This window comes from Grampus griseus (assembly GCF_964374135.1).
Source record: "Grampus griseus genome assembly, chromosome: 21".
NCBI lineage: Eukaryota > Metazoa > Chordata > Mammalia > Artiodactyla > Delphinidae > Grampus > Grampus griseus.
Genome location: NC_139015.1, coordinates 15,737,917 through 15,750,315, shown reverse-complemented (window position 1 = coordinate 15,750,315; position 12,399 = coordinate 15,737,917). Strand labels below are relative to the sequence as shown.

Here is a 12,399-nt window from a genome sequence, read left to right as displayed (position 1 = left end):
CAGTATATGTCTATTAAGAAGATATTACAGAGTTTGATATATTGTTTGCAAAGCTTTTTATGGTTTTTAGGATAAAAATTTATTGCTAATTTTCGGGGGATAATCATTTTTCTTTCAAAATGTGGTTACCAATCACAAATCATAAAGTTGTTTCTGGTAACAAATGTATCAGGATAGTATGTGCTCGAAGGGAATTATATACACAATATGGATTTTTTTCCCTCTTCTCCAGGATATGGTTTTGCAAGTTGCAACAAACCTCTATAGAACTGAGTTTAGGCAAAGTCTATCTCTATTAAATTGAAATGATATAGAATTATTTTCAGCTGGTCAAGCTATTTCAGTACACAAAACAGCATTTCCAAGTGAAAAGAAGTAGTAAATGAGCACCTTGGAAATGTTCGTAAACACAATCAACAATTCATTATGATATCAAGTATCTCAAAGTAGGCAGGATCAAAAATAGACACAGTAGGTAATTATAGCAGTGAGCATCAGCTTGTTAAGTCCAAACTTATCTTCCCTGATGCCAATCTCCTTCCTGCTGTTTTTATCAAGAGTAAGTAAAAAACTTCATCCTTTCCTTTCTTCCTTTTCCTTCTAATTGGATTATCAGTCAGAGGATGCTGCCAAGGAAAAGAGAAAATGTTTGTTTATTTCCACATTCACATTCTTTACAGTCCTTTTGTATCTTGACAAGAATCATGAAGGGGAAGAAAACAATTCTAATTCATCATGAGAATATAATTCTATGTCACATTTTACATATTTTTATAAATTGAGCTTTGTCTGGAATTGATTTTGAAATGTTTGTGTCTACACTGAGTTTCTCAACTGGTTTTGGTGTTTTCTGTTTGCTTTTTTGTTTGCTTTTTATGAGGGTTGAAAGGGAGCAGGGCTTATGTGTGTTCAGATATTTAAAGAGAATATTCTTTCTAAAATTCCACCCTGGATTATTATGAAGTGAGTCAAATCCTTGTTCTTATCTTAGCTAGGTCTATTTTTCCTATCATCCCATGCGTTCACATACTGGTTATCTTGGTTCCTTTTGTTGGACCAAGAACTTTCCATTGCTGGTTTCTCTACTCTGGAGATAAATAAGATATATCTATGTATGCCTCTGCCTAGGCTGAAAATGAGCAATTTAGTGAGAAATTTTACCCATTTGCTTAGAAATCTACAAAGTTAAAAAAAAAAAACTTTTTTTCCTTTTGTAAGACAGGGTTTATTTCTCTTTCTTTTTTGTTTACAGGCATTTCATTTTTTCTTGCTTTTATACAATGGTCATAACTTTCAATATAATGTTGAATAGAAATGGAGAGGGAAAACATACTCGCCTCGTTTCTGAACCACAGGATTTTTGTAAATTCCCTTTACACACTGAGAAAATTCCCTTCTATTGCTAGCTTGTAGAGAGTTTTTAACAGAAAGTAGTTTTTAATTTTGTTGTTCCTTTTACTATAACTATTAAGATAGTCATATGTTTGTGTTTTAATTTGTTAATAATTTATCTGTTGCTGCAAAACAATATTACCACACATTTAGCAACTTAAAACAACACACATAACTTTAAGTTTCTGGTTTGGCATGTAGGGAGCTCAGAAGTCATCACTCCAGCCTAACAAGTAAAAAACTGAATGAACTGAAAAATCAGCAGCTCTTCTAAGATCTGTCAGAAACTTGAGGCCAGAGGGCAAATCATTGCCCCCAAAATTGGAGAGACAGACAGGCAGACACAGAGAACCCCAACATGAGCAGAAACTGCTGAACAGAAACTTGTGTGAGAACCCCTCCCCAGGTAGGAAGACTACATTGTAATTAAAGTATGGCTGGGGGCTCAGTGTGGACAAGTCTGAAAATGAAAACCTCCAGGGGAGCCAGTCACAGGAGGAGCCCTGCATTTTTGTGAGCTTTATCTCTGGGAACTGTACCAGAAGCCAGAGGACAAAAACACCTTACTTATAAGGAGCAAATAAAACAGTTACTTCTGATTTCTCAGAAACCATGCAAGCAAGAAGAAAGTGGAATGAAATGTTTAAAGTGCTGAGAGAAGAAAATCACCAACTTAGAATTCTGTACCCTGTGAAATTACCTTTCAAAAGTGAAGGAGAAATAAAAGCTTTCTCAGATAAACAAAAACTGAGAAAATTTGTTGCCAGTGATCTGCTCTGTAAGAAATGTAAAACAAGTTCTTGAGAGAGAAGAAAAATGACATAGGTCAGAAACTCAGGTCTACATAAAGAAAGAAAGAGCACTGGAGAAAGAATAAGTAAAGGTAAAATAAAAACTTTTGCTTGTCTTATTCTTAATTGATCTAAGATAACAGTTTCTTAAGAAGAATAATTGCAACAATCTATGCAGTTATATATATATAATACATATATATATACTTAAGTATAAATAAAATGAATGACATCGATAAAAGGACAAGAGAGAGGAATTAGGAACACTTTGTTACTATAAGGCATTTGTACAATTTATGAAGTGTTAATAGGGTTATTTGAAAGTAGACTTGAGTTAGTTGTAAAATACACTGCAAACTCTAGGGCAACCACTCAAAAATGTAAAAATAAGAAGTAAAATTTGTATGGAATTACGAAAGGAAAGGAAATAGAATCATAGAAAATACCCAGTTAAAACCATAAAAGGCAGAAAAAGAGTGGAAGACAAAAATAGGAAGAAAGAACAAGGGCAACAGATAAAAAAGAGTAACAAATATGATGGATATCAATCCAACTATATCAACAGTCACTTTAAATGTCAAATCTAAAGACACCAATTAAAAAACAGAGATTAATCAACTGGATTAAAAAAAAAAAGACCAGAGCCAACTATTTGTTATCTACAAAATACCACATTAAATATAAAGACACATATAGATTAAAAGTAAATGGATGGGGAAAGAGATACCATGCTAACACTAATCGAAAGAAAGCAACAGTAGCTGTATTAATTTCTTCAGAGCAAGGAAAGTTATTAGGGATAAAGAGGGAGGTTATGTAATGGTAAAGGGGTCAGTTCTCCAAGAAGACTAGCAATTGTTATTGTGTGTGCACCTAACAGGAAAGTGTCCAAATATGTGAGACCAATAGATAGATAGATAAAGGAAAACTAGATGAATCCAGTATTACAGTTGGAGACTACGACAGCCCTCTGAGAAACGGACAGTCCAGTACACAGAAAATCAGAACATTCTTCTCACTCTCACAGGGAACATTCACCAAAATAGGCCACATCCTGGGCCAAAAAATACACCTTAACAACTTTGCAAGAATAGAAATCATACATTGTCTGCTCTCAGACTATAATAGGATTAAACTAGAAATCAATAGCAGAAAGATAGCTAGAAAACTCTCAAATACTTGGAGACAAAACAGTATATTTCTAAGTAACACAAAGGTTACAGAAAAAGTCTCAATGAAATTAAAAAAAATTTTTTTTGAACTAAAAGAAAAGGAAAACACAACTTCTCAAAGTTTGAAGAATGCAATGAAAGCACTTTCATATCTTTTTTTCCAGGTGTCTAGTCATTTACTCTCAGCAATTCCTATAGTTGTTAATTTTTCATGGGGAGAAGCAGAAGTCTCCACAATGTGTTCAGTTATTTCCAATATAATCTCATTTAATTTGTTTGCCTTGATATTTTCTGATTTGTTTGATTTGTTTTCCTCTAAATTTCTGCTTAAAAGTCTTTTCAAAAGGCGGTCATGTTTAGCAGAAAATATAGAACACAGAATTTAGATTCAAAACAGCATTTGCAAACAGCTACCTATGTGATCCACTTAAATTATTTAACTAAATTGTTTCCCACTTTTTTCACCTACAAAATAAGAGTACTTACATCCCTCCTGCAGATTTGCTGGATAGATTAGAAATAATATTTTTAAATATCTGGGGCTCAATAATAAATGATAGCTATTATCATTTACAAATTTTAACCAGTATTATGTATTTCTTCATTCAGTGTTGAATTTTGTGATGATGAAATAATGCAGCTTCTATATATATATGTGAAATTTCAATTAAAGCAAATTTTATAAGCTTAATATAGAGGGAAAAAGTGCTTGTTACCATAAGATCTTAGAGAAAACATGGTAAGCCACTAATTATTTTCAACATTATAATAACAAAAAACTTAAAATAACCAAAATACTTATATCTAAGTATAAATTATTAGGGACAAAGCACATACTCGAGAATAGGACAATGTAATTGACCGGGCATTATGGTCTTCTTTCAGTTTTATCAATGAAGAAAGCTGTTTTAACGATCATCATGATGAGACAGTTGGTTTTGCTTATTAAAAAATAGTATTTTCTCTTTCTCCTTCCCCTACTGAAGTTGAGATGACAAAGTTAATGAACAGCATATTGTGTCGGTGCACTGTTAGTGTAAATTGGTTATGTTCCCAAGCCTGTTTATGCTCTGTATTTATTATTATATATAATTGTACACTTAGTGTATAAATTAATGAGATATGAATGTGAAGAGGGATATTTGTATTTAAAACTACATTGAGTGCTTTGTAAACACTATCAAGGTGAAACAAACATATTTTTAAGAACATATTTTACTTTAGAATTATTTTTTATTGGAGTATAGTTGATTTACAATGTTATTGTTAGCTTCAGGTATACAGCAAAATGAATTAGTTATACATATACATATATCCACTCTTTTTTAGGTTATTTTCCCGTATAGGCCATTACAGAGTACTGAGTAGAGTTCCCTGTGCTATCCAGTAGGTGCTTATTAGTTGCCTATTTTATATGTATAGTAGTGTGTATATGTCAATCCCAATCTCCCAGTTTATCCTCCCCCACCCATAACCCCCTAAGAACCATAAGTTTGAAACAGACATATTTTTGATGGAATTCCAGGCCAGAATGAGGAATTAGTATGGAGGGAAATCATTAAAAATAAAGGAATTTTTTCTTTACCTAAATTGCTATAAGTACTTTTAAATTCTCATTCTTCTTTTAAAAATCAGAAATATTTTGGTTGATACACTGTGGCTGTGTTTTATTTAGTAAAATCACACAGCACTTTTTTCAACAAACCCGTACTCAGAAGAAAATTCTTGGCCCTAAAGCAAAAATAAAGAATAAATATACAATCTTATGTCCTAAATTCAAATCAGATTTCTTAGCTCTAAATTTTTTAATTCTCACTTTAACTGAGCTTTTTAAAAAAGCAATCACCTACTCATTCTCACTACATCAGATAGATGTTTTATACTGCAATGCTAATGAAACATGCAGCATAATTCTCTGCCCTCTTTCATGTCTTACCCATGGTTAGAGAGGTAAGGTTAGGGAGGTCTACCTCCCTAACCTTCAACCCCCTCTTTTATTGATGATGTTCAATAAATAATAAGTAAAATGATAACTGCTTGTAAGGTGTCAGTCTCTTGAGTTGAGGTGAAAATAATTGTGAACATCCATTGTCCAATCCAAGTAAGGCTCTTGGAGTGATAGGTGTCATGACCAGTGAGCACCCAGGGCTCTCAAATGCTATTCTAAGCATTAGAATAAATGCTAAAAGACAAAGCAAGTGATTCACACTCCAGAAAGGATTTGGACAAAACAGATCAATGATTATAATTGTATAAACTTGGAGATTGAAAAATACATAGGCAGGACCCTCTCATTCTAGTTAGGATTCAAGGGAGATTTCAAATCAGAATTGACATTTAATATTATTTTAGGACAAATGATTTAAATACATGGAATATTAGGTATAAAGGCACAGAAACAAGAGAGAAACAAGACAAAGAAGAAAGAGCTAGACAGAGAGATAGAGAGAAAAAGCACATATTCAAGGAATGAAAAGTAGTTTAGAAAAGTTTATCATAGACTATTTATCAAAGTGGCATGAGAAGCTAGATCATGAATCACATGACCTAGATTTTTTAAATTATCCTAAAGATAAACATCCCTCTAAAAGTTTCAGTAAAGCAATGAGATGATAAATTTTTGTTTGACAAAGATCACTTTATTCAGTAATTACAGGCTATAAGATTATGGTGTTACAATGATATGTTAGATACTCATTCCAGCTTTGATTGTTCTGGTTAAACACCCTTCATTATGTTTTTTGTGTGTACATGTGTGTATGTGTTTATAATGAAGTCGTGAAAGACACCCTGAGCCTTGGGTCATTGGAAAAGCTTTTTTTTCCCTCCAAACTTACAAGTAATTCAAAGAAAATCCTTTGTTTTTTTCTGAAAACAAACATTTTAAAGGTAAAAAGGGAGGAATCAGGAAGATAAAAACAATGAATAGCTTGTTTGATTCATGTGTTTATGCAACAGATATATTTGAGTGCTTACTATATGTCAGGCACTTTAATAGATAGTAGGGATTTAGAAGTAAACGAAAGACAAATATTCCTGCTTTACCAAGATTCCTCAGTTCCTCGCTTCATCTGGTTAATATACACCTGCCTGCACAATCCACTTCTACTCAGAAAAAAAAATCTTTTCACACATGGAAAATACACACTAAAAGTTTTAGTATATCATGATTCTGTGGCATGCATTAGAAAATTTTACTTAAACTCACATTTCTGAACATCGTACAAGATACTACCTTGCACTTCATTCTGGAAAATCTCTTCAAGGATATTTGTCTAGCCTGTATAGCCTTGAAAGACAGAGGTAACAACTCCCTCCAAGCAAAGGAGAGGTTTGTTTACAGTCTTGAAAGGAGAATGCCTCCTTCCAAAGCAAACAACAGAAATGCTTAATGCCCTGCAATAAGAAGTAGGGGTTTCCAAATCTCATTTTTTTGCTGAAATGCAATCGCGTACACAGGTGTCACCTGGCCCTCTTCACAGCACCCTGTGGAAATTGGATTTCAGGGAACTAGAGTGAAGTGTTGAGGCTCTGGCTCTTGCTGCGAGTAATAAACTGTTCTTGGTCTCTGACCAAGAGCCTCATGTCCAGCAGCGTTCAAGAAACTGAAGCAGCCTAAATGATTACCTTGTAAGCAGGGTAAACTCTCAGACTCATCACAGTTCTTGATAATAAGTATCTTTTTTTCTATAGTTCACAATGAAATCTCATCAAGGTCACAAGTAGAAAATATCTAGAGATGATAATGCAATGATTTTAAGTTCTTGAAATTTATATCAAAAAATTATAAAACTGTACTGACAGACATAAAATGAGACTCAAATAAATGGAAAGCTATACCTTGTCCATAGAGGGAGAAAGATTCAACATTGTAAAGATGTCATTTGTGCCCAAATTAACCTTTTAATTAATTGCATACCAATTAAAATTTCTAATAAGCCACATTATGGAAATCCTGTTGGGAAGCTGGTGGGATTGGGGTGGAGCAGAAGTAGAGCCGGATGGAAGTGACACACCAGTTTGTACACCCGCTATATTTAATACTGCATGGAAAATGTTTTCATAAGTAACATGTATTGCTTTCTCTAACGTTAAAGATAAATCTAATGCCTAGAAATGGTTTAACACAACTACATATAGTAATAGTAAGGAAGAAATTATGATGTACTTCGGGGTACAAAATTAGAATCTGGAGTGAATTATACAGTTAGGATTTTCTCTTCATTTGAAAATGTTAGTGAAAATACTTGGCTTTATTTTTTGTAGCCATGCACTTTGATAGAATACATATAGGATTCGTATTTAAATGATTTTAACTGGATAAAACATCATTTGAAACTCAGTGACTAAATCATATCTTTTCCAGTGCCACTAGAAAGATATTTAATATATTAAGTAACAAGAGAAAAGATGATAGCTTATTCTGCTTTTTTACAGAAAAAAGTAAGATGCTTCTTGTAGCCTTTGTTCATTTCTTTGAAAATGAGACAAAATGTGTGTCAAGCTCATCAATGAACTTTTGGAAGCTCTGCTTTCCATTTATGAAACAGTTAGTGACCTTCTGACAAATGTAGTCACTATGGAAAAAAATCCAGCATAAAATAGTGACAGAAGCATTTAAATATATTAAAGTTCTTGCTAAACATGCTGTATTTGAAGGCTTCAAAATTCTAAGTGGAGAACAACTGAACATCTACATACAAAAATAAATACATAAATAAATCTAGAAAAAGACCTTACACAGTTTACGAAAATTAACTCGAAGTGCATCGTAGACATAAATGTAAAATGCAAAACCATAAAACTCCTAGAAAATGACATAGGATAAACCTACATGACTTAAGTATGGCGATGACTTTTCATATACAACTCCAAAGTCATAATCATAATAAGGAAATAATTGATAAACTACCTCATGAAAATTTAAAACTTCTGCACTGAAAAAGACAATGTCAGGAGAATTAGAAGACAAACCACAGACTGGGAGAAAATATTTGCAAGACACATCTGATAAAGGACTGTTATCCAAAATATGCAAAGAACTCTTAAAACTCAACAAGAAGAAAACGAACAACCCAATGAAAAAGTGAACCAAAGACCTTAACAGACACCTCACCAAAGAAGATATATAGATGGTGACAAATAAGCATAAGAAATGATGCTCCACATCATGTGTCATCCGGGAAATGCAAATTAAAGTAACAGTGATATACCACTACAAACCTATGAAACGACCCAAAGTCCAGAACACTGACAACACCGATGCTGATGAGGATGTGCAGCAACAGGAACTCTCATTCTTTGCTGGGGGGAGTGTGAAATGGTACAGCCACTTTGGAAGACAGTTTGGCGATTTCTTAAGAAACTAATTATGCTCTTATTATATGGACCAGTAATCATGCTTCTTGGTATTTATCCAAAGGAGTTGAAAACTTGTTTCCACTAAACACTTGCACATGGATGTTTAAAACAGCTTTATTCATAATTGCCAAAACTGGGAAGCAACCAAGATGCCCTTCAGTAGGAGAATGGATAAATAAACTGTGATACATCCAGACAAGTGGATATTATTTAGTGCTAAAAAGACATGAGCTATTAACCCATGAAAAGACATGAGGAAACTTAAGTGCATATTACCAAGTGAAAGAAGCCAATTTGAAAAGGCTATATACTGTACAATTCCAGGTATAGGACACTATGGAAAAGACAAAACTAAGGAGACAATAAAAAGATCAGTAGCTACCAGCCATTATAGTGGGAAAGGATGAATAGGTGGAGCACAGAGGATTCTTTTAGAGCAGTGAAAATACTTTGTATGACACTATAATGATGAATACATGTCATGCATTTGCACAAACCCATGGAACATAAAACACCAAGAGTGAACCCTAATGTAAACTATAGACTTTGGGTGATAATGATGTGCCAATGTAGTTTCATCAATTATAGCAAATGTACTGCTCTAATGGGGGATGTTGGTAATGGGGGAAGCTACTTTAACTTCATTTTTATATGCAGCCTGAGAAATATGTAGTCATATAGCTCTGTTCATCATTCATCCAGCTAATGCACTTCTTTCTAATTCTCTTGTTAATTGTCTCTTTCTTTTGAAGACAAAACTTTATATACTATTTAAATTTTTTGAATTTTTCTAAAGTTCACTGAAAATGTCAAGGTACAAATTTCTCTTTGATTTTATTTACCTTTGGCTGTTTTCTATTTCATAAACTTTAATTTGCCATTGGCAATGTATGTACAAATATATCCAAAATTAAATGCTTAATTTGATTTGATGTAGGTCAAACATTTGACTTCAGCCTTAAGCCAAAAGCTTGAGGAACATGATCCGAGCAAAGGCAGTTATTTTTAGAGATGCTGATTCTTGCCCCATCTTCTCTTTTTTGAGTTGGATATCATTTTAAGTGCAAAGAAAACAGAGACAACCAGTGACTTGAGAAACGTAATTAAATCATAGATAGCTCAAAAATGAGATATTCATCAGCTAATACACAATGCATTTGGAGAAAAACTTTGAAATAGTCTCAAGAATAACATGCAAATTCCATAGAATTATCCTTCTTTAATTGTAAAATTAGACCAGAACACACAGTAGAATTATTTCATCCAAGGCTTACTTTCTAGCTATATTCTGAGGTTAGGTATTCTCTGATTTTCCTTTCTTCCATTCCATCCCATTCCATCCTAATCTCCTGTCCTTGTTTTCTCTAATAACCAGTTTTATCCAAAATTGGTTGCTTTCTTTTAATAATTTATTCTTTTTCCAAACTCTGGTTCACTTTAATCATGCTTAACTGTTTATCAATGAAATAATTTAATCAAAACTTTCATTTAGAACATTATTACTGAGCCATAAAAAGAAACAAAATTGAGTTATTTGTAGTGAGGTGGATGGACCTAGAGACTGTCATACAGAGTGAAGTAAGTCAGAAAGAGAAAACCAAATACTGTATGCTAACACATATATATGGAATATCTGGATTCATTCTTAATCAGTTTTAGAAAGAAATGATAAATACTCTTGGATTCTTTAGTAAATTGCTCCATGTCCATATCCTTATTAGCCTGTAATTTCTATTTCTTCTAAGCCATAATGGTTGTTTTGCATGTGAGAGGGAATTGTAAATCTGGTTATACTTAGGGAATTCCCCACTCTATGGAATTTGAACTAAGCTTTGTTTTGACCCCCAACTGTTATTTCAGCATAAATCAAATTCAAGCAACTGGACCAAACCATTAAGACTATTTATACCCAGGGAAAAGGAAAAGAAAAACTTATGAAAAACTTAACCCCATCACAATTTTTTCTTCAGTTGCCATCACTAACTAAATGTATTTTCTAGATTTATGCAAATAACTGCTTTGATTTCATCCTCAGGATGTTTTACACACTTGGAAAAAATATATCTAATATAATAAAAATTGAAACATAAAAAATTATCTGGAAATATTTTCCTATGTCTCAGATATAGGCATGCTAAAAAAAGTGGCTTCAGAGATTAGAGATAAAGCTGTAGTAACTTCCAGAATTAACTCTTATTTCTAAGTAAACCTCTGGTTATATTAATGTACTCAGAAGTGAAGTGGTTTGCAAATATAACTTGCCTTCTCAAGTAAAATTGGGATAAATAAGGAAAATTGTAATTGAAATTTTAATATTATATATTAATACATAAACAAGGAGTAAAAACAGACCAAAATAATACAATATAATAGATCTTCATTTGGACTGACACTTCCTCTTAATCTAGACGTACAGTGTCATCCGTCAGGTGGTTGATAAATCCACTTGTTCATGAGTCCAATGGGACCCACCTAAGTGATCCATGGTACAAGTGATCAAAGGTACATCTTAATCTTTAATTAAGGTTCATCAGAAAGATATCGCTGTTTTATATGCTTCTTATTTTTTAATGTCTCTAAAATATATTTGCATTGTATTGTTTTATTTGTAAGAAATAAGATTATAAGCCAAACCTGCTTCAATTAAAAAGAAAAAACCAGTGTGTTTCACACTGCAGATCACATACAGCCTATAACTTGTCCATGAGTAAACATCAGTGAATTATAATCAGAAATAAAATTAAATAAAATAGAACAGCAAAAAAGGAAATATCAAAGTACCTCCCATGTGGTATTATCTAGTGATTCTTTCACTTGAATTATATATTTCTGTATTTATGTGTCAAGATGTAAAATATATCTCTTACTGTAGGTCGTGGTAAAAGAATTTGAAAGCCATGGCCTGAGACAGCAAAATGGCTGAGACTAAAATAACAGTGCGATCATGAAAGCATTTGCTGATGGTAGGCAGAGTTGACAAGCTTATACTCTGGTGAGTGACTGTTATTATCTATAAACATTCTTAAAAGTTCCTAAGCAGAAGAATTTGTGCAACCCCAATAAGCCAAACCTCAACCACTCAAATATGTCTCAGCAGAATTCTGACCTCTCTTTGGTATTTCAGCTTCTTCTCAGGTTAAAAAGCACAACAATCTAGGTGGGTATTTGAGAAATATTTTTATGAGATTCTTTTTCAGTCTTTTCTGTAACATGGATTTCCCTTTTTCTTTTCACTGACTCAGCAAGAAAAGAGTAACTGCTTCACTTTCTTCTTTCTTTGTTCAAGCAGATCTTAGGCTTCCATTAAACTACCTGCCCATCACTGCCTTTTCTAACTTTTAATCTCTACTTTTAGAGACCATCCATTTTCCTATAACATGGTCTCAGAAAATACATATCAGAAAGAGGCTGATGGAAATTTGCTATTTTCCCCCTTCCAACCTATTCATTCCTTACATCTAGTAGTGTAGCATATTGCTTATTTAACTGCGACTAAAGCAGTACCCAGCTATAACTTTATATGTACAACTTTCAGCAGTTTAATCATCTTACTTGTGATGAGTGGTATTTACTACCAGTAATAATGGACTGATGGGAAGTGTACATGGGCCTTCATATGTATGACAAAAGGTCCCCCAAGGCTCTTGGGAAGTGGAGTACTAAGAAGTTTCCCCAGCCTCCTA

The 12,399-nt window shown here is 33.1% G+C and overlaps 2 long non-coding RNA genes across 2 annotated transcripts in view; both read left to right on the top strand.

Moving 5' to 3' along the window:
• LOC309838843 overlaps positions 1-12,399 on the top strand; it is a 530,643-nt gene that overhangs the window by 280,353 nt on the left and 237,891 nt on the right. The window lies entirely within an intron of this gene.
• The window catches only part of LOC309838842, a 125,344-nt gene continuing 113,443 nt past the window's right edge, over positions 499-12,399 (top strand). The window contains exon 1 of the long non-coding RNA XR_014298401.1: positions 499-559. This is a non-coding gene — a long non-coding RNA (uncharacterized lncRNA). The remainder of the gene's footprint in view (positions 560-12,399) is intronic.